The 25,962-nt window shown below is 46.8% G+C and overlaps 1 long non-coding RNA gene across 1 annotated transcript; it reads right to left on the bottom strand.

Moving 5' to 3' along the window:
• Positions 1-1,256: 1,256 nt before the first annotated feature.
• LOC136568564 (uncharacterized) lies at positions 1,257-5,482 on the bottom strand. Its single transcript, XR_010785254.1, has 2 exons — positions 5,045-5,482; positions 1,257-2,125 (listed from the first exon to the last, which is right to left on the bottom strand). It is a non-coding gene; the product is annotated as an uncharacterized lncRNA (long non-coding RNA).
• Between the last annotated feature and the right edge of the window lie 20,480 nt (positions 5,483-25,962).

Genomic DNA, 25,962 nt, shown 5'->3' with positions numbered 1-25,962 from the left:
AGAAACAGCAGCTTGTCCCGGCGCAGGTGGCTCTATGGCCCATGGTACCGGGGCTGTGCACAGTGGCGGTGGGTTGGGTGCTGCGGGGTGCTGTGGGCTTCTTGCTGTGGGCAGTGTGGGAAACACAGCAGTGGCAGGTCTGACAGTGCACCGGAACCAGCTAGCACCGGCACCTGCTGAGCCCAAGCCATCCGGTGGCAGCCGCGCCGGAGCAACCCCGCTGTGCCAGCCCCTTTGTTCTCAGTGTGTATCATACAGTTGTGAAAAGTGGCAGAGGGATGGGCGGGCCCAGCGTAAAGACTGGGGTGCCTGCGCAGTGCGGGAAAGCCCGGGGGAGGGACATCCACATTTTCATATATCAACCCGCCATGTTTTTTCAAAGTAATAATGAAACTGAGTTACAGAAAATGGAAGAACCTCTTACCACCCTGCTGCCCCTCCCCTCCTCCCCGTAACACTGGAGTAAAACCTATGGATCAAGATTTGATAAAAATGGTAACCCTCTCACCCTGCAGCAACTTCTGACTCAGGGCTTGTTAACAACTTATTTTTCAGCGCATCTTGGAAATCAACTGTATAATGCCTTGATAGAATACAAGTATCTTTTGAAACTGTTATAAATAACTATTGAGTTGGTGAATGAGGACTTTACAATTAAAATTGTAAAGCAGGTATGTTTTATTCCAGCTGGAACGCATGAGGGATATTTCCACCATACATGCGTAACTGGTCGAGACAGGTTTCAGGTTTAAATACACATTGATCCCCCAACCCCACACTTCCCTACCCGCCAATTCCCTCGCTCACTCTCCACCTCCTCGCGCTTCATAATACAATTAGTCTTCTGGGGTGCCACGCCCCCTGGGGGTCATGGGCAGGGGTCTTCTTGATGAAGTAAGAGGTCTTTCTCAGGTGTTCGCTGCTTGACCTCATCTCTGGGCAGGCGCGGTGGAGGTTTGACTAACTCCCAGGTCAGTTTGTCCTGGCCAAGACCAGGAGCCAGGTTCTTGCTAGCTCCTTAAGCAAAAGGTTCTGCTTTATCGGGTTTCCACAATACTTGAGTCATGCTTTACTGAGTTCTCACAATATATATCTTATCTTTATGGCCTTTGCCTAGCAACTAAATTCTTATGTGTTCTAAGTTGTTTCTACCAAACAAGTTACATTCCTGTTACAAGCTTTCTGTACTTTTGCAAACTTGCTAAATAAGCTATATGTTGCTATTGAGTCAGAAACAACACAGACTCCAAGAAGGCTGGTTTGCACAGCAGTAGCTTTAATATGAAAACCTCTCTTTTTATAGACTATTCCAATACATTTCACCTGATTGGCTAATTAACAAAAACATCTTTCTTATAAACAATCCTTGAGAAAAACAGGAAAACAGAGAGTAGGAAAATACCACCTGCAGATTGTTTATAATAACAAGCTATCATCATTTCTCTACAACTCCCTGAAAGTCTCACAAGTCTGCCATGAGAAAACTTATCTGGTTTTCTGGCTCTCTGACCAGGCTGTCTCATCCACAGGTCCCCCTTTTTTTTAAAGGAGGAGGTGATGTTTGTAATCCTCTGTGGGGCCCCTTGCAGGAAGGAGAACAAACACAGCTCCAGAGGTTCCTCTAGCAGTTGCTAGTTTTCAATCAGAACCTCAATCGGATGCCGATTTAAAATGGTCAGAGAGATCAGATCTTGTGATTCCATCTTACAAGAAATGCACTATCAATCTTAAAATCATTTACTTATTCTAATACAATCTCAATACTAAGTCTAATAATATAATAACAACTTATCATTAATTTGTTCAAAGAACTGACAGTCTTAGCCTGTCAACAGTCCTTTTTCAGAAGCAAAGAAAGGATGGAATGTTCACTCCCCAGTCATGGAGGGGCCATTTGATTGATGGTCGTCATCTTGATCATCATTCAGAGGTTGCCTGTTGGCCACATTCTGTTTTTGGTGTCACAAGTCAGGGCGGACACACCTCACAGGTACACATCGTACTCCAATATCTGTGGAAACGCATGCATACCCATGGCCCCAAACGATAAGGTCGCACAGGCCCTCCCACTTATTAGTGGCTAGGTCCCGTATCCCGAGTTTCGCTCGAGGCAGGTGTGTCTCACCTGAAGAATGCAACGAGAGAAAATGATTTAGAATGACAGAATTCTCTATTCTCTGAATTCAGTGGCACTGTAAGATGGTTGATTGGGTTTCTCCAGGCATCCCCCCCTTTTTTTTTTTTTTTTTGGTTTGCACATTGAAGGCACCATGAAGGCAAACTTTGGTTTGTCACCTTGTCACCAGGATGCAAAGGAATTGTGAAAAGCAATCCTTCAAATCAATGATCAAGATCTCCCATCCCGCAAGGATCATGGTGGGTGAGGGCATACCAGGCTGCAATGCCCCCATGCATTTCATCACCGCATTAATTTTCCGGAGGTCCTGTAACAACCTCCATTTCCCAGATTTTTTCTTTATCACAAAGACGGGAGTATTTCAGGGACTAGTAGAAGGCTTAATGTCCCTGTCGATGAAGGGCGATGAATTTCTTCTGTCAGGGGCCACTGATGAACCCAAATGGGTTTGTCCACCAGCCACCATAAAGGCAGCGTAGGATATCTTTCGCCCTTCAATGCAGTGACCTCAATAAAAATCCGTCCCAATTCACACTCCCCAGGCAGCCAATACATCCTGCTCCCAGAAATTGATTGGAGATGTAATGACATAGGGCCGAACTGCAGCTGTCTGCCCATTTGCGTTACTGATCAGCACAAAGTGTTGGCTCACCAAGTTACATGACGCACCCCCCATCCCTATGATGGGTGACCCCACGGGGGCCAAAGGCCATGTAGGAGGCCATGCAGAGAGGGAGATCACTGTCATATCCGCCCCTCTGTCAATCAAAACTTGAAACTAGATCATTGATGGGCAGGCACCCAGTAGGGTCAGGGTACACGACATCTGGGGTGGCTGAGCAGAAATGTGTGCAGACCAGAGGGCTTGTGGCAGTCCCGTGGATCCGAAGCCACCACTCCCACGAGTCTGCTGGTCAGTCCTGGAGACACATGACTAAAAAAGCACAAGTTGAGCAATCCGAGTCCCTGCCAGAATAGTGACGGGGGGGGAGGGCATGGAAATCGTGGCACAAATCTGACCTGAAAAGTCAATGACTCCTGGGTGAACAAAGATTCCTTGGTTGGTGACATTAGATTTTCCCACAAGCAGCGTGCCCAGTCCTTGTCCCAAAGTTCCGAACACGTCCAAAGGAACCTTATGTTCACGACAGGATTCTAAGATGACTGCATTGGTGGTACATACATCCATGCCGGTGGAGCTGTGGATGATGCCTCCGAGCTGGCTGGGCAGATGTGAGCCGGCGCCATGCTCTGAGGAATCACTTGTGTCAGGGCTCAATTCCCCTGTGCGCTCATCGTTCTGTTTCCCGGGCCTACCAAAGGCTGGCCATTGGCATGAAATTTAGTCCTACATTGGTCTGAACAATGACCTTCCCATAGGCATTTAGAGCACAAGAAGGTGGCACTCGGCCCTGTTGGTTTGGGTGTTCCTTGCTTTCTCTTGCCCTTATTTTTGCTCTTCTTCTCTTGTCCGCCCCCTAAGGGTATCTGGCCTGGCTGTAAAACAACTGCCAGAGCAGAAACCCTGTGGTCTACAGAACCTGTCTTGGCACATGCATTGACCATGTCTGCTAGCATCGGGTCGCCTGGAAGAGCATCTATGATCTTCTGGCACTCCCCGTTTGAGTTGACTCGAGCTAACTGCTTGCATAAAATCCACCTTAAGGTATCATCCTCAACCTGTTTCTCCAGGGCAGATGCAAGCTTCTCAGCAACTGGCAAAAAAGGCTCACCAGCTCCTTGAATTATCGTTGTAAACTGTGGCCTGGGAGAGGCCGTCTCAATAGTTTTCAACAGTGCATTAAATCCTACCCTTTGACACTGCTCAAGAACGGCAGAGTCCCAGGTAGCCTGAAAATCAGGATTGGAAAAGGCCTGCTCTCCGAGGAGAGTGTCCACCCCCACACCATACCTAGGGTCTTCCTGAGGCAGAAGCCTGTTGCTTGCTGTAACCTTTTCAGCAGCCTGCCTCCAGCTGTCCAAAAAAAACTCATATTGCACAGGCTGGAACAGTGCCTGAGCAATATGTTTAATATCAAATGGAGCAAGCAGGTCCGAGTTTATCATTCAGAGAGCCTGCATAACTTGCACGGAGCCAAGGCCATATTTTGCAACCTTCTCTTGTAAATCCTGGATCACTCGCCAGGCAATCACATCATACCTGTTGGCATGTCCTGAATTTGGGACAGGTTTATACGCGGGAAAATCTTGCACCTCGCCTCGTGGCAGAACATGGTCCTCCTTAACCACCTGTGTCTCCCCCACAGATGCCGGATAAGCTGTCTGACTGACATCTGTGGCCCCTTCCCCCGGAGCAAGTGTGGTGTCAGCTGTACACCACAGCCTTTCCATCCTGTCCAACAAGACCCTATCCCCAGCTTCTGAAGCTCGTATCTTAACTGCATCCCAAAAGCTGCAAGGGTTCTTGGGGCCCACGGTCACCCGACAAGACAATGATTCCGCCTGTCCCTGCCGGCGTTCCACCACCAAGGCACGCCCCCGCCGGGGGGCTGGCCGCTGGTATTCATCGCTGTCACTGTCCCCATCCAGGGATGGGGACGACAGCCTGCGGGCAGCAGGGAATGGTGGGTTGGCCAAAGGCTCTGAAGTCGAATGACTGACTGCGGACCACGAAGCCGAAGGGCCGGTTGCAAGCCCAAATGAACAGGGGCCAGCCGCCGGCCATGCCGCAGCCGGGGGCCCAGCCACAGATCGCGCGGCTGGAGGCATGGTGGCGGGCAGGGCGGCCGCGGCCGGTGACACTACCGCCACCACCGCGGGCTGCAATGGCGAAGGTGTAAAAGACAATAAGTCAACCAAGTCAGCCGCCACGCCGGGAGGAGGCAGTTGCTCCGCAACCAAAGATGGGGGAGCAAAAGGAGACACAGCTCCTGCTGTGTGATTTACCGTTCGGAGAAATGGAGCTGATGCATCGGTCACGGTTGCTGTCGTCCACACAGGTGCCATGGAAAAGGAGGGGGAAGCCAGCCAGGGGTGTGACGTCGGCTGGAACAGACACCCGCCAGAAGGCATTGACGATGGGCGTGGCCGGTACAGCTGCACAGGCTTTGTGGCTGTCAACAAGGAAGCTGATGGAGCGATCAGTGTTGTCGTGGCGACTGCCGAGGGTGGAGCTGACTCCTCCCTCACCCTCGATGTGGGGATGGGGATCTTGAGCCAGGAACTGCAGCTCCTGCCGGCCATGAAAGAGTCGGTCCCCAGCGTGCAGGGGGTGCTAAGGCAGGGCTGACTGCCGCAGTGGACCGCCAGGAACTCTTCGCAGGAAAGGGGAGAACCGACCTGTCAGCCGCGGTGGTGATAGTTGTGGCGCTGCCCGCGGCGAAGGAGGGGCCTAAAGCAGCGCAAGCAGGGAAGCGCCGTCTCCTGGGCATGGCCGAGCGCAGCTATCGCTCTTGGCGGCACTGTTGTGGCAGAAAGAGGAGACGGCCACCTCCCAGAGATGTAGGGACCAGGACTTGTCGGCCGAACATAATCTCTAGACGAGAGATAGGTTCCATGGGGAGTCCCCACGCCTCTTGCCGGACCGCACGGAGCCGGAGAAAAACTGGCAGCCGCCCGGTCTGGCGATCTTCCCCCCGGGGTGTCGGCGCCATCTCCACCCTCCGAACTCCCAATCTCTGACCCACTATCCAGGGCTGGGATGTCACAGAACAGGTATCTCCATGCAACAATGTGAAAAATGCATATTATATGATTGGCTTTTCGCAAATATTAAAATGAATATTGTATGTGTTATGTTAGAAAGTTATGCTGTATTAATTTTCATAAGTAGTGTGTTAAATATAGTTTTAGGTTATAACACAATGTTAAAATAGAAATTATGCTATGTAAGATACTTTTTATAAGAGAGGACTCGCACTGAGATAGCAGCCACAGGACACCTAAATCTTTCAGAGAAAAATAATTTATTGCTCTCCTATCGAGTTCTTCCTGTCTCGACCAGCCCTGAAGGCGCCATCAGGATTAAGAGGAAGAAGTTGACACTCACCAGAAAGAATCCTTTGTTTGAATGGAATTTATGCATCATGTATGAGGTGTATGAATATGTAACGGGTGTGGTAGGCTAGGGACAGGCGTTCGGAAGATTTCGGGCTGTGACGGAAAATTACAGGAATCCTTCTACCCCCCTCCCCATAGATAAGGATCACCCTTGGAATGTAGCCAAACGTGTAGCCCCCCTAACCTATGCATGCCAGTAACTTTCCACTCCATACTAACCCTAGAAAGTATAGCCAAACCCCTGTCTGACGTAGAGAAGCCCCTTAGTCCATAAATACCCTCGAGACCCCTCAATAAACGCCTTTAACCGTCCACCACATTGGTGTCAGCGTCCGTTATTGGCCACGAGGGATCCCAAGGAGGAGATCGCAGTGCTGGACTCCGATACCAGGTCATCGCGGCCTCCACAAGAAGGCAACAAACGGGCTATTGCTTTTAAGGGTTAATCCTCTGTTAATGTGTGTCCTTTTTCGGGCTTATTTTGCCCAGAAAAAGGGACCCGGACCATCCGTAACTCTTTGTTCTTATTGTCTCGTATTGTCCTAAATCCTGATTGTCCAGATTTTTATTACTCTAATTATATTACTATTTTTATAACCATTTTATTACTATTAAACTTTTGCTATTCTAAAAGCAAGTGATTGGTGTTTTTCACAATTACGGTAGCAGAGGATGGTTACTAACACCTTGCTGCCAGTGCTTTAGGAGAGTCAGAGTGAGGAAGGCACGCCCTGCCCGATTTGGCAGCCTTGCTCTGTTTCACCGAGTGTGACTTACAGACACAGGTTACGATTGGTGAACAAAAGGAGGCAATAAAACAAAGTAAAGGGAAAAAGGCTCTCTAAAACCGCGGTAATTGGCCCCCTAAGAGTAGTAGTGCACATGAAGAACCCGGGAAGGAAAATGGATTGGTAAGTACTTTCCGGGGGGTCAGGTATGGGGGGATGAATGTGTGTGCGAATGAGAGGCGGGCTGGTAATCCCAGACCTGCTACCTGAGTGTGGGGCCTCCCATGCTGTATTTCTGTCTTTTCGCCAGAAAAGCGGCCAGTAAAGAGACGAAGCAAGAGATAAAAGGAGTGAAACAATCTCCCGGGGTAACTGGGACTGGGTCTCAGGGAGGGATTGGACCCCTCGGAGGAAGGGAGCAGACGGGTTTCCTAGCCCAATCCACTAGGAAACGGGACAAAAGAAAGGGGCCCCTAAAAATTCTACTGGATTGAGGGATAAGAGTGATCAAGAGCATCCAGAATTAAAACCTGTTGGATTGAGGGATTAACATTCCAAGAGCATCCAGGGTTGAGCAAAATTCTGCCGGATTGAGGATATGCCCAAGAGCGTCTGGGGTTGGACAACACAGCTGGATTGAGGGATAAAAAAAATGCCCAAGAGCATCCAGGGTTGGACCACACAGCTGGATTGAGGGATAAAAAAATGCCCAAGAGCATCTGGGGTTTGACAGCACACCTGGATTGAGGGATATCCAAGAGGACCAGGACTGGCCAGTAACACCTAAAATTGTAATAGGTGATTTGAAAGTAAAAGGTACCTTGTTGTTGTCTTGTTGTGTGTGAGTGATTCAAACACAAAATCAGCCTCAACTTCCCGGGCGGGTGGGAAGGAGGGGGCTGTGGAAAGAGGTGTATGTGACCTGCAAACAAGCCATTGTTCCCCCGCGTGTGCGGAGGGGGCTGTGGCTAGAATGTGAGTGAAATACCTTTAAAAAATTTGGAAAGGAAGATTACTTAATTCAAGAGGAAAAGGATTAGTACATGAGGAACTTATTTTAGAGGTTTTAGAGTCATTAAAGTTACCTAAAAGAGATAGCTATAGTACATATTAGGGGACACCAAAAGGGAAAGACCCCAGAAATGCTAAGGGGGAGATCGTAAGAAAATAACATCTTTAAAAATATCAAAAACCCCCGAGACAAAGCAATAAAAGGAAAAAGGGGTGAAAGAAAAGGGAGGGGGACAAGAGGAAAAAACAGAAAAAGAGTGGGATCCTTTGCAGGTCTTGCCCCCTCCGTTCGCGGCCGAGGCGCCTGTCTCGGGTCCCGGGTCCCGGCTCGCTGCCTGCTTCAGCTCCACTTGCCCCGGTTCCCGTCCCAAGTGCAGGCTCGCTGCCCACAGCAGCTCCGCCGGTCCCCGCCCACACTCCAGCCCTGGCCCCGCCAGTGAATTTGTCTGCCCCGGTCCCGGCCCCTCCTGCTGCATGGTCTATGACCACTGCCCCAACCGCGCCAGGGGTCCCATCGGTCCCAGCCGTCCCATCCCCGACCGCTTCCCCCAGTGCTCAATCCCCGGCTGCCCTGCCCGTGCCGGCTGCGCTGGGTGCTACCGCTGCTGATTTGCCTCTGCCGGGAGCCGCTGACTCAGCCGCCCTTAACCACGTGCAAGCTACCCGCGCTCCCGTCTGGTATCCCCCGGAAATGCTCCCTCCTCTGGCGATTCCGACAGCAGACAACGCCTACGTCCCGCCCTTGGAGGACCGAGCGTCGGCCGGATATCCTTCCCTCACCCCCTCCCCCCCGTCTTGCCCTGAGCTCTGTTCCCTTGGTAACCACAGCTCCAGCTGTTCAGGGAAACTCTCTCTCTGGAGGAAGCACCTTATCGAAACACTAGGAGCTCAGTTAAAAGACAGCCATCTCCAAATTCTTTCTCAAACCACGGGAGAAAGGCTATAAAAGATAAAAAAGAAAAAGAGTTAGATGAAGGGATTAGTTTATTTCCGCTAAGAGAGGTTCCCATGGCAGGTGGTGGAACAGGGTTTGTAAATGCCCCTTTGACTTCTTCTGAGATCAGAAATTTAAAAAAAAAAAAAAGAAATCAAAGGGATTTTGGAGGTTCCCATAGGCACAGCTGAACAATTAGACCAATTTTTAGGTCCAAACATTTATACTTGGGAAGAGATGCAGTCCATAATGAAAATAATATTTTCTCAGGAAGAAAGGCAATTAATCAGAGCAGCTGGAATAAAAGCTTGGGAAAAAGATAATCCACAGGGGCCCCCCCGGAGAAGACAAAATTCCAACTGCACCTCCTGAGTGGGGTCAAAATAATGAGGAAGGGAGGAAACAAATGACTGACTACTGTAATTTAATAATCAAGGGAATAAGAGAGTGTGGTGGTTTGACAGGAAATGTGTTTTTTGGGATGCTGTGTTTTGGGCCAATGGATATTCAGGCTTTAATATTGGCATTTAACCTGGCCATTTAGGACATGGATCCGCCTCTGAGAACACGGGGTTAAAAGCAGAGCTCTCCCCTGGGAGGGTCCTTTTGGGCTTCCGGCGGGAAAGAGTTCGGGTCTCTCCCCCGGCCCAGCTGCTGGCTGGGCAGGGGGAGGGGAAAAAGCCATGTGGCCGGGAGAGGTAGGCCTGACCCCGGGGGTGGAAGGGTGGAAGAGAGAGAGAGAGAGACACCGGGAGCCATCGGGCAGCCCCCCCTGAGAGACACAGAGAGAGAGAGAGAGAGAAAGAGCTGCTGCCTGAGACTGTAACCTTGAAACTTGATAAACATGGGCCTGTGCCGGCAGCATGGCTGGGACGGAGAAGAAGGGGGGGGTTCAGCCGGCCGCTTGTAGGAGCTTTTAACCCCTTTTCGGAGAATGAGAACTTTACAGATCATTGACCTCTCCTAGAAGATAGAGTGGAAGATGAGGAAGGAATGTGCAAGTGTGAGAGAGGTCTGGGCGAGTGAGAAATAGTGGAAGAATAGAGAAGAACCCTAGTGGGAAGAGATGATGGAGTGGCTTTTGCTGGACTCTTTTTGTATAGCCATGGACAGAACCATGTTTCTTGTGACACAGAGACTGCATTCTAGGGGGAGGCAATGCCTCAGAACCAAGAGGGTTCAGTGTTGGTGCCCCTCGGCCCCAGGGGGTGAAAAAATATGGGGGGGACAGGTGTCCCAAAAGAGAGACTGTGCCTTTTTTGGATCGGGACAGAGCATCCTTAAAAAAGACAACCCTAGAAGCAGCTCTGGTCCGTGTTCAGTGGTGAGAGCACTGGACATGAAAGGAAGAGGTCACAACGGCAGATGTACTCCGGGCGGTGCCACGAGTGACACGGAAACACACAAAGCTTCAGCTGTGTTTCCAGGGGAAGCCCATGGTACAAGAAGGACTCCTCTCCTCTTGATGAACTGAGGATTGATTGTCTGAAGAGTGGTGCTGGACTAAGAGTTGGTGATTTGAGGAATAGATGTATTGTGTTGGGAATTTGGTGGGGGGAGGAGGAAATGTATTTGTAAGGTTTTCATTTTCCCTGTGTGTGTGTTCCTTTTTATCTGTAGTTGTAGTATAGTTAATAAAGTTTTGTTTTCTTTCTTCCCTAAGTAGGAGCCTGCTTTGCTTATTCCTGGTCACATCTCACAGCAGCTACCAGGGAGAGGGTATCTTCATGGGGGCACTGGCATTGTGCCAGTGTCAAACCATGACAGAGAGGCAGCACCCAGAGGGCAAAATGCTAAAAAGGCTTTTGAGGCACAGCAGGGGAAAGGGGAAACTCCACCTGAATGTTTAGACAGACTTAGGAGAAATATGAAACAATATTCCAGGATAGACCCTGAAACTGATGTGGGAAAAGCATTGTTAAGGATTAACTTTGTTACTAATGCTTGGCCAGATATTAGAAAAAAAATTAGAAAAAATTGAGGATTGGCATAATAGATCATTAGATGATTTATTAAAGGAAGCTCAGAAAGTTTATGTCCGGAGAGATGAAGAAAAAGTTAAACTGAAAGCAAAACTTATGGCAGCCAGCATGCGAGAAAACAATTTCCAGAAAAATCAAAACCACACAGGCACTACTCCTAAATATGAAGGTTGTAGAGACAGGGGAAAGGAAAAGAATAGAACCCCAATACAAACAAAGTCTCAGGAGCATTCCAGAAATGTCTGTTTTTACTGTGGGGGCAAAGGGCATTATAGGAAAAATTGTCCTAAGCAGGCAAAAGATCTGAAAATCTTTAAAGAGATGGGCACAGAGGAGGAATAGGGAGGTCATCGGCTCTATTTTTTAGGGGACAAATACCGTCTGGAGCCTGTGATAACTTTAAAAGTGGGTCCCCAAGAAGAAGAATTGGAATTTGTGGTAGACACGGGCAGAAAGAACCTGACTGTTAAATATTCCAAAAGGTTATAGTGTGAACAAAAATACTGTAAAAGTAACAGGGGCAAAAGGAGAGAGTTTCACTGTTCCTGTCATTAACGATGTGGTAATTGAGGGGGGAACTAAAATTTGGATGGGGGATGTCTTATTGGTCCCAGGGGCAGGTAGCAACTTATTGAGAAGAGACTTACAAGTAAAATTAGGAATAGGGGTTATACCAGAAGGCAGGAAAATGACTGCTGGAGTTTTAAAATTAGGCCAAGAGGATGAAGAAAAATTAACAAGGAAGTTTGGGCTGGGGAAGGAAATAGGGGAGGATTAAATATTGACCCCATAAGGGTTACAATTGAGAAAGAAGATTGTCCCATACATGTACATCAGTACCCCATATCTTTAGAAGGACGGGAAAGTTTAAAGCCAGTAATAAAAGGACTAATAAAAGATGCGACATTAGAACTTGATGTCTTCTCATAATACCCCTATTCTCCCAGTAAAGAAGCACAATAGAAACTATTTTTTTTTTGAGAAACTGAAGTTAGAGAAGCTACTATATAACTTTTGAATTTTCTAGGGGAAAAAGGATTAAGGGTATCAAAAGGGAAGCTGTAATTTGTAGAACCAGAGGTAAAATATCTTAGGCACTTAATAAATAAGGGTAGTTGAAAACTCAACCACGAGAGAATTGCAGGAATTTTCTCTCTTCCCCCTCCCTTTTCAAGGAGGGAAATCAGAAAGCTACTCAGATTACTGGAATATTGCAGATTATGAATTGGTGGGTACACACAAGCAATAAAATTTTTATATAGAAAATTAACAAAGGAAAATGATGTTAAATTAGAAGAGTTGAAGTTAAAACTAGCCTAAGTACCAGCTTTAAGCTTACAGTTGTTAGAAAAACCCGTTTCATTTGTACATAAATGTAGAAAATGGAGTAGCTCATAAAATTTTAATTCAGGAGTGGGGAGGAGTAAAGAGACTAGTAGCTTATTTATCAAAGATGTTGGACCCAGTGAACCACAGCTGGCCAGTATGTATTCAAGCTATAACAGCTACTGCAATCCTGGTAAAAGAAAGTTATAAGCTTACTTTTGTAAGTAAACTAGTTGTGTGAACACCTCATACAGTCCGAGTTGTGTTGAATCAAAGAAAAGAGAAAAAGATAGGGAAAAGAAAAGAAAGTAAGAAGAGACGAAAGAGAGAAGTTGAAGAAGGGGGAGGGATGGTTAGCAGACTCTGGGATGTTGGAATGTGGAGTGATGATGTCTTGGTGCTAGAGGAGAACAGAAGTGTAAATGCAGTTTCTGCATGAAGGGCAGGGAAGTGTCTCAACACATGTTTGTTAGGAGGTTATTCAATGCCAAACTGGGGTCCGGAAAAGGTTTAGCAGAACGGGCCCTCCTTGAAGGGAAAAGAGGATATGTTGACTAAGAAAAAAAATAAACCAGTGGGGTCCTGAGTCCAGGATGGCAGCGTCAGCCCCGGCAAGTGGGTCGAGAGAGAGAGAGAGAGAGAGAGAGAGAAAGAGGAAAAGAGAGAGAGAGGGAGGGAGCGAAAGGGACCCAAGGCATGCCCCCAGGGTCCCCATGCCCGTGGCTGTCTGTAAGTTCTCCCCAACTCTCGATAGGGCAGGATCTGCCCTGGCCGGGGCCCTGCAGTAAAGTGGCAGCAGTGGGGGAAGGGCGAGAAACAGCATTGAAAGAAATGCAGTGAAAAAAAAAAGAAAGAGGAGGCTTTTGTTCTGAAGAATGGGTCTGTAAGGCTAAAACAGTTAAATGTTGCCCGAAAAGTAAAAAGCAATGGATGTGATTCATCTTGTGTTAAAATCGGCCTGGCCTTTCTTGTTTAACTAATTGTAGCTCACAGAAAGAAGAATTTGCCTCTGTAGCTATTAGCACAGCTGGATACAAGAAGAAGAGGCTGCTGTGGAGAAAGCTTTTAGCTAAACTCAGAAAGTTTTGAAGAAAGCAAATGGTAAAAGTTAATGCAGTATTGTCTTTCTTTTATCACTGTGCTATTAAGAAGTCCTTTCCAGGTACTACTGAAACAGTAATACGAACCACAGAAAGAGGGTGAATTCATGCCAGCAAAATCAAAGGACTTGTGAAGGAATCTGAGGAATGGACTATCACATCTAAACCGGGTGATATCAAATTGACTTTCAAACAGGAACTGGCTGGTAATGGTTTGGGAAAACCCAAATGATCCAAGAAATGTACAAAGAATAACACTTAATTAAGAAATAAGGCAAAGCTTACATCACTGGTTTCAAGCACTGCCTGAATAAAACATCTCCTTGGGGAGGAATACTTCAGACAGAAGGATCAGGACTGTTTTGGTCTAACAGTTCTTATATTCTGACCTTAGCCTGTGAATTGTACAGGGAAGAAGGGGAATTACCATTTCCATCAGTACCATACAGTAAACTTTATTAAAACAGGCATGGGAGGTGGGAGTATAAGCCATACTGGACCTCTGTTATGCTGGGGTAACTGTGGGCTTGCAATTCGCCTGGATGAATCCTCTTCTGACCCAAAGAGTGAATGCATCCCAGGCATCCCTCCCCCTTCTCTTTGAAGGGAGGAGAAAGGGGTTGCAGGCTGTGGTTGTCGAGGAATTGAGGAAGCAATAGTTGATTTTGTTGTCTGCTTTGGTATTATTGAAATAGAGTGGGTATGGTGTTTCTTTGATTGGAAGCAATGAGCACACTCCTCAAGCTGGAGAAAAAGTTGATTTACAAAATCTTCAGAAAATGAAAAAAATCGTGGCTTGGTTGAGGAACTGGATTTTTGCCCTGAAAGCCAAGTCTTTGGAGCAGGCACGTAAAAGGCTGAAGTGCCTGATGATGTCCAAAAGCCAGGTGGATCTTTAGATGACATAGGAATGCCTTGTCCTTCTGTGATGAAGATGATGTCTTCATCGCTGACATCATGGGCTGAAGGGAATTGTTGTTGCTGTGAAGCATCCATGGCTTGAGTGCTGGTCCACTGTTCAGTGTGTGTTGTGTCCTGGCCAGTCATTCCCATTTTGCCTGGGAAGATGACTATGGTGTCTTGGTCTTCTTCTGAAAGAGAAGCTTTGAGGGCTTTAATTGTTTGCTGTTGATTGGGCATGTCCTGCATTACAATGATTTTACATTTCTTTTGAAGGTTTTGTAATGTTTGCTGTAATGTTGTCGTAGTTACACAAAGTGGCGATGTTGCTCCACGGATCAGCTGAGTGTCTCTCCTCGCAGCGGCTGCCACGGTTTGGAGTGGTTTGGAAGGCTCCGTTTGGCGGGGACGTGACGGAGCGGTGTGAGCTTTTTCGGGGGATGGGGTTTGCCCCAGGTCAGCGATGCTTGACCGCATCGGGCGCCGGCGGGGCACAGCCGCCGCTGCAGGAGAGGGAACAGGCGCAGCTGCCGCGGCTTCGGTGGGGGGCGGGCCGTGGGATGGACCGGTGGTGCGCAGGGCGCATGCGCGGCCCCTGGCTGGGACTGGGCCTGCACGAACGGACGGGAGGGGCGTGTGGTGACGTCAGACCCACTTGCCGTGGGCCCCGCCCTCCGTGACGCAACTCGGGCCTCAGGGGCGGGAAGGGGAGCCGGCCCCGGAACTGTTCTAACCGAGCGGCGAGGCGGGGCGGGCCCTTTTGACGTCTTTTTCAGAGGTTGGGCGGCGGCAGAGGCTGGGACTGGCCCGTCGAAAACCGAGGGCGTTGGAAGTGAAGCCTCGGGCGCCTGTGACGCCTCCCTGGGCGGGGAAAGGGGCGGGAATATGGAAACCGGCCGTGAACGGGGCGGCGCTTCAACCCCCGCCCCCCCCCTCAGGAATTTGCACGGATGTAAGGAATTCAAAAAAATACATATCAGCTTCCTCCTCTCTACCAAAGAGGAGTCTAAACTTGGGGGTTTGTTCTTTTTCGGGGTCTGCTTGGGCCGCAGTATCCCAATCATCCTCCTCCTCCCCCCTTGAATCTGGAGAAGTCTCTGAGGTGGGGGGGGTTGTGGGCTCATGCCCTTCTGCTCCTGGGGAAAAGCCCTCAGCTCCCCTTGGTGTCTGCAAAGGTGGATGTTCAACAGATTCTGGGTATTTTGCATCAGAAGTCACTAGATAAAGAACTCTAGAAGCAGCAAACAATGCCCCTGCACTTGCATCTTGCTGGGTGACACACTCATATAACTTCATGCTAACATCTGCCCAAAAACAGGGTTGAAATAGATCTTTTTCTTTTAGAGCTGGATAAGTTTCTTTTGCCCAAAGCATCAGGGACTCCAAATCCTTTTTTTTGCACTTTTGCTGGGTGCTGATTTACTAAGTGTTTTAATTTCTGGAAAGAGTCTCTATCTTTGGTGTTATGAGTAGAACAGTTGCCCATTTTTTAAAATGTTGCAGAGTTCACAGGTTGGGCCAGTTGCTGCCAGGATGGAGTTCTGTTTGTTATTGTAATCGCCGGTCATTTTCGTTAACTACCTGTCATTGATGGTTAAGACATCCCCCTTTTTGTCGAGTGACACCCTGCTGCTTCCAAGAGGATGACACCCAGACGGTGAAGGGGAAGGGACATTGAGTCGACATGCAAATGACATCAGATTCAGCATGCAACAGGAGACACCTCACCAAACCTAGCCAAAAACCCCTAAAAACGAGCCAACACAAAATTGATGAATCAAAGTGATGACTAGACATGAGGAACAGAATCTAGTATCCGCCAAGGCCTTTTTACCCCTCACCCTAACCTAAAACCTAAAAGATGCCGGCTAGACAGAGGACCTCAAAAGTTGTACCAAAAAGCAACGGATTTCCCAATGCTCTTGTGTGGATGGAACCCCCAGCTCTGCCCACATCCAGTGGACACAGCTGCACTCTTCCTCCTCCTCCAAGTCACTCCTGGGAGCTGTGGCGGCGTGAGCGTGAACCTGTTGGTTCTTCCCACCAAGCTGGTCGCTTCTAATAAAGGCATTAAAAAGGAGAAAAGTCTACTGCCTGTGTTTATTTCATTTGGTAAAGAGATTCCCTCCCATGTTGGCCCCTTTGAGGGCTTACCGAATCTGGAGTTCAGCTATCAGTCCTGATTTCCGTCCTGCAGAGCACGGGGTCCGAATCCTCTGGCCACAAGGAATTCAGATGTCTGATAGTCAAGTTGTTTCACCTCCAGAGGAATTTGGCTGGGATGGCTCTGTTCCAGGGGATCGTGGGATGAGTTCTTCTGAGATGAGTGAGGTCAATACGGGGCACCAGTTCCTGGGGGACCTGTTGCCGATCCCCTGACTTCTGGGACTCAGGCTGGGCCCTCCCAGGGGGCTGCCCTGTCCAGGGAAGACCCTCTTGGAGTGGTCTTGTGTCAGGAAAGAGAGGCGCACTGGATTTTTTCAGTCTTCAGGTTCTTGTTTATTATTATCATATCTAGAGCTTTGCACGCTGTCCACACAAGGTTCAGCGCACTGGAAAAGCACCACAAAATTGGCTAACAATCTTTTGTTACAAGGTCTTTTAAAGCTAAACTATCCAATTAAGAACTGACACCTAGATTATTTCCCCTTTTAACCCAAAAACTGATCCTCAAAAGCCCACAATGCGGATTTTTCCTCCCAATTACAAAATGCCACCCAAACCCATGAAGAAAGAGGGAGAAGCATGAAGAAGAAACCCAGGATGACACCCTGTGCCCTCCACCTTGCTTCCATCCACAACATACTAAAAATTCCAAAACCTAAACTTCCCACCTAAGTGATACACCTACACTACTCTCTACAATCTACTTCACACTTTAGTGGATTCTAGTGTATCTTGAAGTTTAGGAAACTTTCTCTGTGAATGAGGGTGAAAGTCAGTGTTCCACTGGGGGTCAGGGCACCCCAGAGCAGACAGGGAAATATTCCCAGTGCCCTGGGTTTCCACACTGTTATTCCTGTTTCTGTCACTCATTTGTTGTCTTTTCCCTTTCGGGATACCAGCAAGATCATGTCACAAATGCGACAGAAAGTATTACATGGAAAGAAACCAAAGTTCCTCTTCTATTACACACACCCATGTCAACAGCCACTGTTATAACCCATTCAAATTAAGAACCTGTAGGCAAAACGAAGAAAATTATTGGATTGCAAGAAACTTAGGAAAAAGTGGTAATAGATGGAGAATTTAATGTCCAAAAGGAGAGAGATGAATTTGTTTTACATTTAAAGATACAGTGTGGGAACTCAGCACATCACTCCGGATGTCCAGAGTTACCGAGAGAACCCTTGGGGGTCTCGGAAATCCTGGAATGTTGCCAGGAGTGTTTGGTGGCTTGATTTTGATCCATCCACAGAAGTGACAGCAGTTTGAGGACATGAGAATCACTTTGGAGTGAAGGGTGTAAAAGAGACACATTTATAGGGTGAAATATAAACTTTAAGGTTTTTGGTACAGGGGGGTTATGGAGACAAGATGGAGGGATCAGGGCGTGTCTCATCCTTCTTCTTTCTTCTTCTTGTCTTCCATCTTCTGTGGTGATGTTGGCACTTGGGGATTGGTTCATGGTGAAGGTGCACTTGCTAACATGGGCGAAAAGTATTGGAAAATAAAGGTAAATATAATGTACATAGATTTTAGTATAAAAAGACATGACCGCCCCGTGGGTAGTCAGAGTGCCTTTGGCTGCCTTGCAGGTCAGACCTCTGTTGGGCAGACAGAAAATTTTGTAGATAAGAAACAATAAACAATCTGAAGATCGAAAAGCTGAAGAGTCCAGACTCGTCCTTCGAAATGCGTGCCACCCAAGAACCACCCTACCCGTGTCCGGGCAGAGACAGACAGCCGAATCGGACAATACAGTTCGGGATTCGGTAAAAAAAACTACTAGTAAACAAAAAGGTAAAACCAGCAAAGCAATCTAACTCTGTATTGAGCCCAAATTATATGCTGAATCTTATTCTAAGACTCCAAGCAGTTATAGAAATTATAACAAATAAATCTTCTCAGGCATTGGAATGTAGTAAACCCCATAGATTTAGGAAAAGCACCATGGAGAATATAAACAATAGGAATACTGAAACAGCAAAAAAAAATTCTTGTTTTCCTGTCCTCCACCCCTAACCTATCTCTGTAACCCTATAAGGCAATATCATGTAAACCCCTTACCCATTGGTCAAGCTTGGATCCTTTCCAACCCTATAAAAGAAGCATACTGTACCCCATTAGTTGAGAAAGAAGAAGAGCAGAAACCCTTCACAGACCTCTCCAAATAAAGCCATCTTCGTGGAACAGCCTGCGCCTTCTCCTTCTCCTCTCTCTCCATCTGCTGCAGCCTCAAGCCCGGGGCACCACTACCTAGCAAGCAGAGGTGAAATCCTAAGAGCTTGCAATCACTATATAGCTGATAATCACCATGCTTGCTAGATGGTAGCCCCATGGCGTTGGCATGAGCGAGCTAGCCTCGGGCACCCAGTCCCTACCCAGGGACTGAGCTCCTGAGCCCTATTGCTCTGCTTTATGATAAGGCCAAATCAGAGGCTTTATTAATTTGCCACCTCTTATCACGCAGCTTGTATCCTGCTGCACACACTCTGCCATTCAGGGGGAACCCGGCACCATCCTGGGTCCCCTCTGGACTGCGGCCATACCTTGGCAGGGGGCACAGGGCTTGTTCTAATGCACCTAATAAGCAAAGTGTGTAGCATCTGCTCCTCATATCCAGCACTCATCTTCTTGGGGGTGGTATCTCATACATTGTCCAGACTTCTAGGCTCTCAGGTCTACCTGGCTATAGCTCATCTGGATTTTTAGGCTCTCAGGCTCTTGGTCCGCCTCCTCAGCTCCTAGCCCACCTGGCTCTACCGTCTTACTGCTCTTCAGTCTGGGTCATCTACCTGAATCACCTCCAGATCGTGTCATTTAATATTTAAGTCCTTTTTCCCAAACCATAACACGATCACATCCTTACTGCTCTCTCTACAGTTCTCTACCCAAATCACCATGAGGTCACATCAGGGCTCACCAATTGTTGTCATCTTATTGCAAAAGTTCCATACCTTCTTGGTGATTTCTCATAGGCAGCTCCTCACTGCACTGACTCTTTCTTCACAGCACAACCAACAAACTCCAACTCCCTTCTCAAATAGCTAATCCACTCTTTTGTAGCACTCGTCTTCTTACTGGACACAGCTGTGGCCTTTTAAGGGCAGGCCTGTTCCTAATCTTTGGTGATTAGTACAGCTGCAACTCCTCAGGGATGAGATTACCTTCTGCACTATTCTCTTACATTCTATCCCTCCACATTTTAGATTGTGTTAATATGCACACAGAAGCAGGACTTTGGCAACATTTGTACTTGAAAGGGTTGCCATTTCCATTGTGGTGGCAAGCTTTTCTGCTATAGATACCATTCACAATGTTGAAGACAGGAAGGGTAATGATATCATTGTCTAGCCTTCATACAACCTCAGCCATAAAAATTCCTAACATACATAGGCTGAATTAGTCCCTCATGTCTCAGCATCATTCTGGGAATTCATGTTGGGCTGCTTGATCACCCTTTAGAGTCAGTGTGCACCTGGAGAAAGATCCTCTTCTGTAGGTTCCCACTGCAGCCTTTGCTCCACATGGTACTTTGGCTGTATGAAAAAGGTGATGCATTTTCATGTGACCAGGATCTGAAATTGCTCTGTACAACCACCTTAATCCCATTTTTATTTTCCATTTGTCTAAACTTTTTCACAAAATATTTTATCTGCTGTGACTTTGTACTTATTTCCATATTGCTGAGACAGTTCAACACATCTGAGCCTGATACTGATCCTGCAGAATCTTGCTACAAACACGTTTCAGGGAGGATGTTGGAAGTTGTTAACATGGGGTGACTTTATGATGCTTGTATCCCATTCTCCCGTTTAGTCCAGAAATAACTTTTGCACCTTTAAGACTGGTTCCGAGAACAAAGAGGGGAAGAGAAGAAGAGCAGAGTTTGTTATCAGAAACTGTACTTGCTCCCCCGCATCCTACTCCTGGACTGTGTTGTCTGCAGAACGAACAGATGGTGGGAGAGAGCTCTCCTTTGCTTTTTGTTAGTTTTTAGCTAGCTGAGGCAGGGAAGTTCCCTGGACTGTGGTTTTTCTTTTTCTTGGAACTGTTCAAACCTGCTCTGGACTGAAAACCCAGAAGAGCACTGGCAGGTCACACCTGTGGCCCACCAGGCTGGGCCTGGGCTGTGGCATTTCCCAGAGCTGGAGGGACTGATAACAGACTGAGTGAGCCAAGCTACAGCCCACGAAGGGGATTTTCTGAGTTTCTCATCTCTTCAGAGTGGTAAGAGGTTTTATTTTTTAATATGGTTCATTTTTTTTTTTTGTGCTTGTGAATGTTTTGCCTGTTAAATAAACAGGTTTCTTCCACTTTTCTCCAAGGAAATCTTTTCCTGAACCAGTTGGGGGAGGGGCCACTTGAATTTGCTTTCTAGAGGAACCCCTTTGGAGGTTTTCTCCCAAATTTGCCTTAAACCAGGACACATGTGTAGTGCATGCTCTGCTAATGGTGTGTGCTGTTTGTTCTGTCATACTCTCTGATTTAATTTGGTGATATGCTCACTGTGATGCACAGACAGATGACTCTTCAACTAATTAAAGTTGAAAAGAAGGGTATTTATTGCAGTGTGTTGGACACATATGGAATAATTTCCAAATACATGTGCAAGGAGTCACAGACTCCTGCTCTCTATTTATACAGAAAAGGTTTTACATATCCAAGTGGTTTTTAAGGATGCATAATACATAATCATTACCTGCCCACTTCATATTATAATCAGCTGAATATCCATTATGGCTGTGCAATTATACTCCCTTCATTAGATTGGTGGGATTTTGAAATAAGGGAGTGGGTGTATGGGAGGAAGAAAGCCATCTTTCTCATGGTGAACTCTTCACCCATGGCCATTTGGCAGGACTTTTTGATCTGCTGGTCACGGTCCAAGCCTCTCCTAACTGATTATTCTTAAGGCAAGGTATTTCTATGGTCTCTGCTCCTTCACAATTTCTACATCTATCTCTGTCACTCCTAGCTTCTCTTTACTAATGTGTTTATTACTCTTTAATTAAGGTACTTGATTCTTGCCAGCTATATTATTTAGCTTCTTAACTAATTTTAAAATCTTAACTAAAATATGCAATCTTCTACTATCCCAATTATATTCCCAGCTGGCCCCTCAACTCATCTACAATTTTCAATTATCCTAAATATATTTCCAGCTGACCCCTTGACTCAAATGTTACATTTATCAGCCAAACAATTTCAAAGAATTAAATAAACTTTTGATAAACAGACTTATTTTCCACATGACCCTGTTTCTTGGAATTGACTGTATATCTAGCCTTGAATTCTCTATTAATCAAGTTCCTTATCAGTTTTCCATTATTTTCATAGTCATTGAGGTTGGAAAATACCTCCAAGGTCATCAAGTACAACTGTTAACCCAGCACCACCATGTTCACCATTAAACCATATCCCCATCCCCAAGTGCCACATGAACATGTCTTTTGAACACTTCCAGGGATGGTGACTCCACTGCTTCCCTGGGCAGCCTATTCCAATGCCTGACCACCTTTTCAGTGAAAAAATGTTTCCTTTGCGGGGGGGAAAGGGTTAAAGCCAGAAGACTGGTGCAGAGGAAGAGTTGTTTTTAGAATTGTTTTTGCTCAAGATGACCTTGCAGCTGGGGAGTGCTATTGTTATTCAGTCTGGAGAATTTCATGTTGTTTTTAGCCTGTCCTGAGAAGTGAATTTGTGTAGAAGATGATAGAATACTATAAAAGACCTAAAAAGCATTCTTCACTGGCCTAAGCCTGTCAGACAAGGGGGAAAGGGAGCTAAGCTGTATTAGGTTGGAAATAGGGGTATTCTATTCCTATCTGTTAGAGGTGGGGCAGTTATCTTCTGTTAATTGGGCAGTTCTCTTTATCTCTTCCACAACCAATCCTCCCTCTGGGACATAGCTTCTGTTAATGGACCACTGAGTCTCACTGCATGACTGATAAAAATTACATCATCCCATTGTGAGAAGCTCCCCCCTAGAGGGAGGAACCAAGCATTCCTACCTGGATATAATCAGAGAATTGGAAGACCACAAGGAGCCTTTTTCCACTGGATTCTCAGCAGAGCAACTGCCTTCTCCACTGTATTCTGAGGAAGACCAGGCCTATCTACACCACCACCAGACCTTCAGAGGAAAACTACACCCTTCTACAGGATCACTGCTTCAACAGAACTGCATCTGTCACTCCAGGAGGACTGCAGCCACCATTTAATCAGACTGCTACCAACACCCTGACCCACAGGGTGTCAGGTCATATTCTGACTCTGTCAGTAGGGGGTTTTTTTGTTTGTACTATTGCATTTGGTTTTTTTGTTTTTTTTTAGATTTCCTAATAAAGAACTGTTATTCTTATTCACATATCTTTGCCTGAGACCCTTTTAATTTCGAAATTTTAATAATTCAGGTGGAGGGGGTTTACATTTTCCATTTCAAGGGAGACTCTTACCTTCCTTAAGCAGACACCTGTCTTTTCAAACCAAGACAGAAGCTTAGAGATTGTAAAACACAGCCTTGTGAAGAATTACACCTGTGCCAGACCTTTTTGATATGTGAACCAGGAATGGCCCAAGTGCTTCTTGCCCCCGCTAAAATGACATAAGCTCAGCAGTGAATGTCTCCCTGTTTTGCCAGTGAAATGATGGAATAAATCTTTTCTTCACACTTCAGCTGTGGATTGTGGCCATCTTGGTGTTACCTGCATATATTCTGTTCACATATTTAGTGTAGTCAGTGACTGCCAAGAACGGCCATGCCATGGCCATGGAAAACACTGGGAACTGGGGAGGCCGTGACAGTGACTCCCCCCATTTTGGGATGGCCAAGCACAAAGCATTGGACTCCTGTGGCCACTTTCCTAGTGACAGTGGCTCTACTAGAGGCATGGCTTGAAGCTGATGATGCAGCAGCAGTTACTCTGCAGACAATCAGATTGATTATGTGTGAATTACCATGGAAAGCACCATGGAATTCTACTTGCAAGTCAGCAGGGAGATTGGGATGATTGTTATTCACTGGTCTCAGAGCTCTCTACCATGAAGTTATAACCTTACAGTGAGAGAGCTGAAAGAGAATGGTGCTTTAAAGGATGCAAAGGAATTTGTGCAAGAAGCATTTACTGCTCAAAAGAAATGCTGTTGTAAGCAGCAATGTCTGGTGGCACACATTGCAAACATAGCAAAAATATGGGAAAAGTAAGGTCTCAGCTTCTCGGGTTTGTGCTCTTATTAAGAACCCTTCATGGGATCCCAAGGCTTGGAATGGAAATATTTGGGTGGGGTCCTCAGACTGTGAGATTGAGTTTGAGCCACACTCAGCAGATAAAGAGGTGGTGGAAGCATGACCCCTCATATAAATGGAGGGGCAGCAGAATCTGCCAGACAGAGGAGCACAGGTCACTCGGATCTATACTGCAAAAGAGTTATGGGAATTTTTAAAGACTTATCAGCAGAAGAGTGGGGAGAACACACTGGCATGGATGTTATGAGCTTGGAGGGGGTGGTGCTGCATCTCTTCACTTATTAGTGGGTGAAAAGGATCTATTAACTCCTATTGTCACTGAACATTTCACACTTCAGCTGTGGATCATGGGCACCTTGGTGTTACCTACATATATTCAGTTCACACATCCTTCTATCAAATCTAAACTTCCCCAGGCACAGTGTGAGGCCGATTCCTGTCATCCTGTCACTTGTTACCTGGGAAAAGAGATTGACCCACACCTGCCTACAACCTCCTTTCAGGTAGTTGAAGAGTGCTGGCTGGTTCCAGCAAGGACAGGGCTAATTTTCTGTAGTATCGGGAGGGGGGAAGGGGGGGTGTTGTGGCTAAGACATTGAGGTTAATGTATATCATCCCTCATCACTGCTGGCGGCAGGGGAAAGGGACTCTGTCTTCCAGGGAGAAGGGGTTCCTTCCAGTCAAGAAAACTGGAGGACTGAGCCGTCTGATATTGTTTATTGTTGGGAATGTTTGTCCGTGTGAATAATTCCTTTTCTTTATGTCCTTTGTTATTAATTTTGTTGCTGTTACTGCTTATTTTCTTATCTCATTGCTGTTTCCAGTAAATTGTTCTTATCTCAACCCATGATCTTTGCCTATTGTGCCTCCAATTGGAGGGAGAAGGGGGAGTGCCATGTGGTTTGGAAAGTCTCAGTGGGAGCACTGAATTGGGGAGTACCATACCTAAATCATGCCAGTCCCCCCTGACCCTCATTTTCTCGAGATGAAACAACCAGAGCTCCCTCAGCCACTCCTCACAGAACTTGTGCTCCAGACCATTCACCAGCTTCATTGCTGTTCTTTGAACACACTCCACCTCCTCAATGACTTTTTTGCAGTGAGAGGCCCAGAACTGAACACAGGATTTGAGGTATGGCTTCACCAGCATCCAGTACAGATGGAAAATCACTTGCCTGGTCCTGCTGGCTGGTCTATTTCTGATACAAGCCAGGATGCCATTGGCCTTGGCCACCTAGGCACACTGCTGGCTCATGTTCTGGCAATACCTCCAGGTCCTTTTCCACCAGGCTGCTTTCCACCCACTCTGCTGCCCGTCTAGAGTGCTGTAGGTGGTTGTTGTGATCCAAGTGCAGAATCCAACACTCTGCCTTATTGAACCTCATACAATCTGCCTTGGCCCATCGATCCAGCCTGTCCAGAGCCCTCTGCAGAGCCGTCCTACCCTCCAGCAGATCAACATTCCTGCCCAACTTGGGGTCATCAGTGTCGTAGGTTGACAAGGAAGTGAGTTTTCTCGGGAAGTTATAGCCAAACCAATCAGTGGTCAGATTTGAATACTGACACCTGGTGTAACCACTGAAGAGCCAAGAGAGTGACCTGCTGTAGTGATTGCCAGGGCAGGAGAGAGAGTGACCTGCTGCAGTGACATCATGTGCAGGAGTGAAGCGAACAGAGAAAGATGAGGAGAGTGTGGTGGTGCCCTCTGTCTTCAGGGAAGAAGTTCTCTGTTCTCAAGACCCTCGGCCCCAGGGGAAGTTAAAATGGGGGGGACTGTTGTCCCAAAATGAGAAATTGTTGTTTCTTGGTACTTGTCAAGGCATCCTTAAAAAGAACCCTATAAACAGTTTTGGTCCATGGACGGTGGTGAGAGCACTGTACATGGAAGGAGGATGTCACAATGGCAGATGTTTTCTACGCAGTGCCATGTGTGACATGGAAACATAAGAGGTTTTAACTGTGTTTTCTGTGGAAGACTATGGTACAAGAGAGACTCCTCTCTCCCTTGATGAACTGAGAATTGATTATCTGAGAGGTGGTAACTTGACTGAGAATCCAAGGTTTTGTCTCACTGAGCTTTGGTGGAAATTGTGTGGGGGGAGGAGGAATGTTTTGGAAGGTTTTCATTCTGAATTTTGTGTGTTCCTTTTATTATAGTGTAAGTTAATAAAGTTTTTTTCTTTATTTCTAAACTTGAGCCTGCTCTGTTTCTGGTCACATCTCACAGCAGCTATTTGAGAAAAATATATTTTCATGGATGCACTGGCACTGCACCAGCACCAACGCATGACAATCTGCAAACGTACTTGATCCTCACAAACAGATCATTGATAAAGAATCTAGAAGTTTCCCTGGCCAACTCTTAAGGAACTTGGGGGTGTGTGGGTGTCCTGGGTTGACTATATGATGCTTATA

The sequence above is a fragment of the Molothrus aeneus genome, chromosome W, assembly GCF_037042795.1.
Source record: "Molothrus aeneus isolate 106 chromosome W, BPBGC_Maene_1.0, whole genome shotgun sequence".
Lineage (NCBI taxonomy): Eukaryota > Metazoa > Chordata > Aves > Passeriformes > Icteridae > Molothrus > Molothrus aeneus.
The sequence above is the reverse complement of the archived record's forward strand: the minus strand, read 5'-3'. Positions and strand labels throughout refer to the sequence as shown.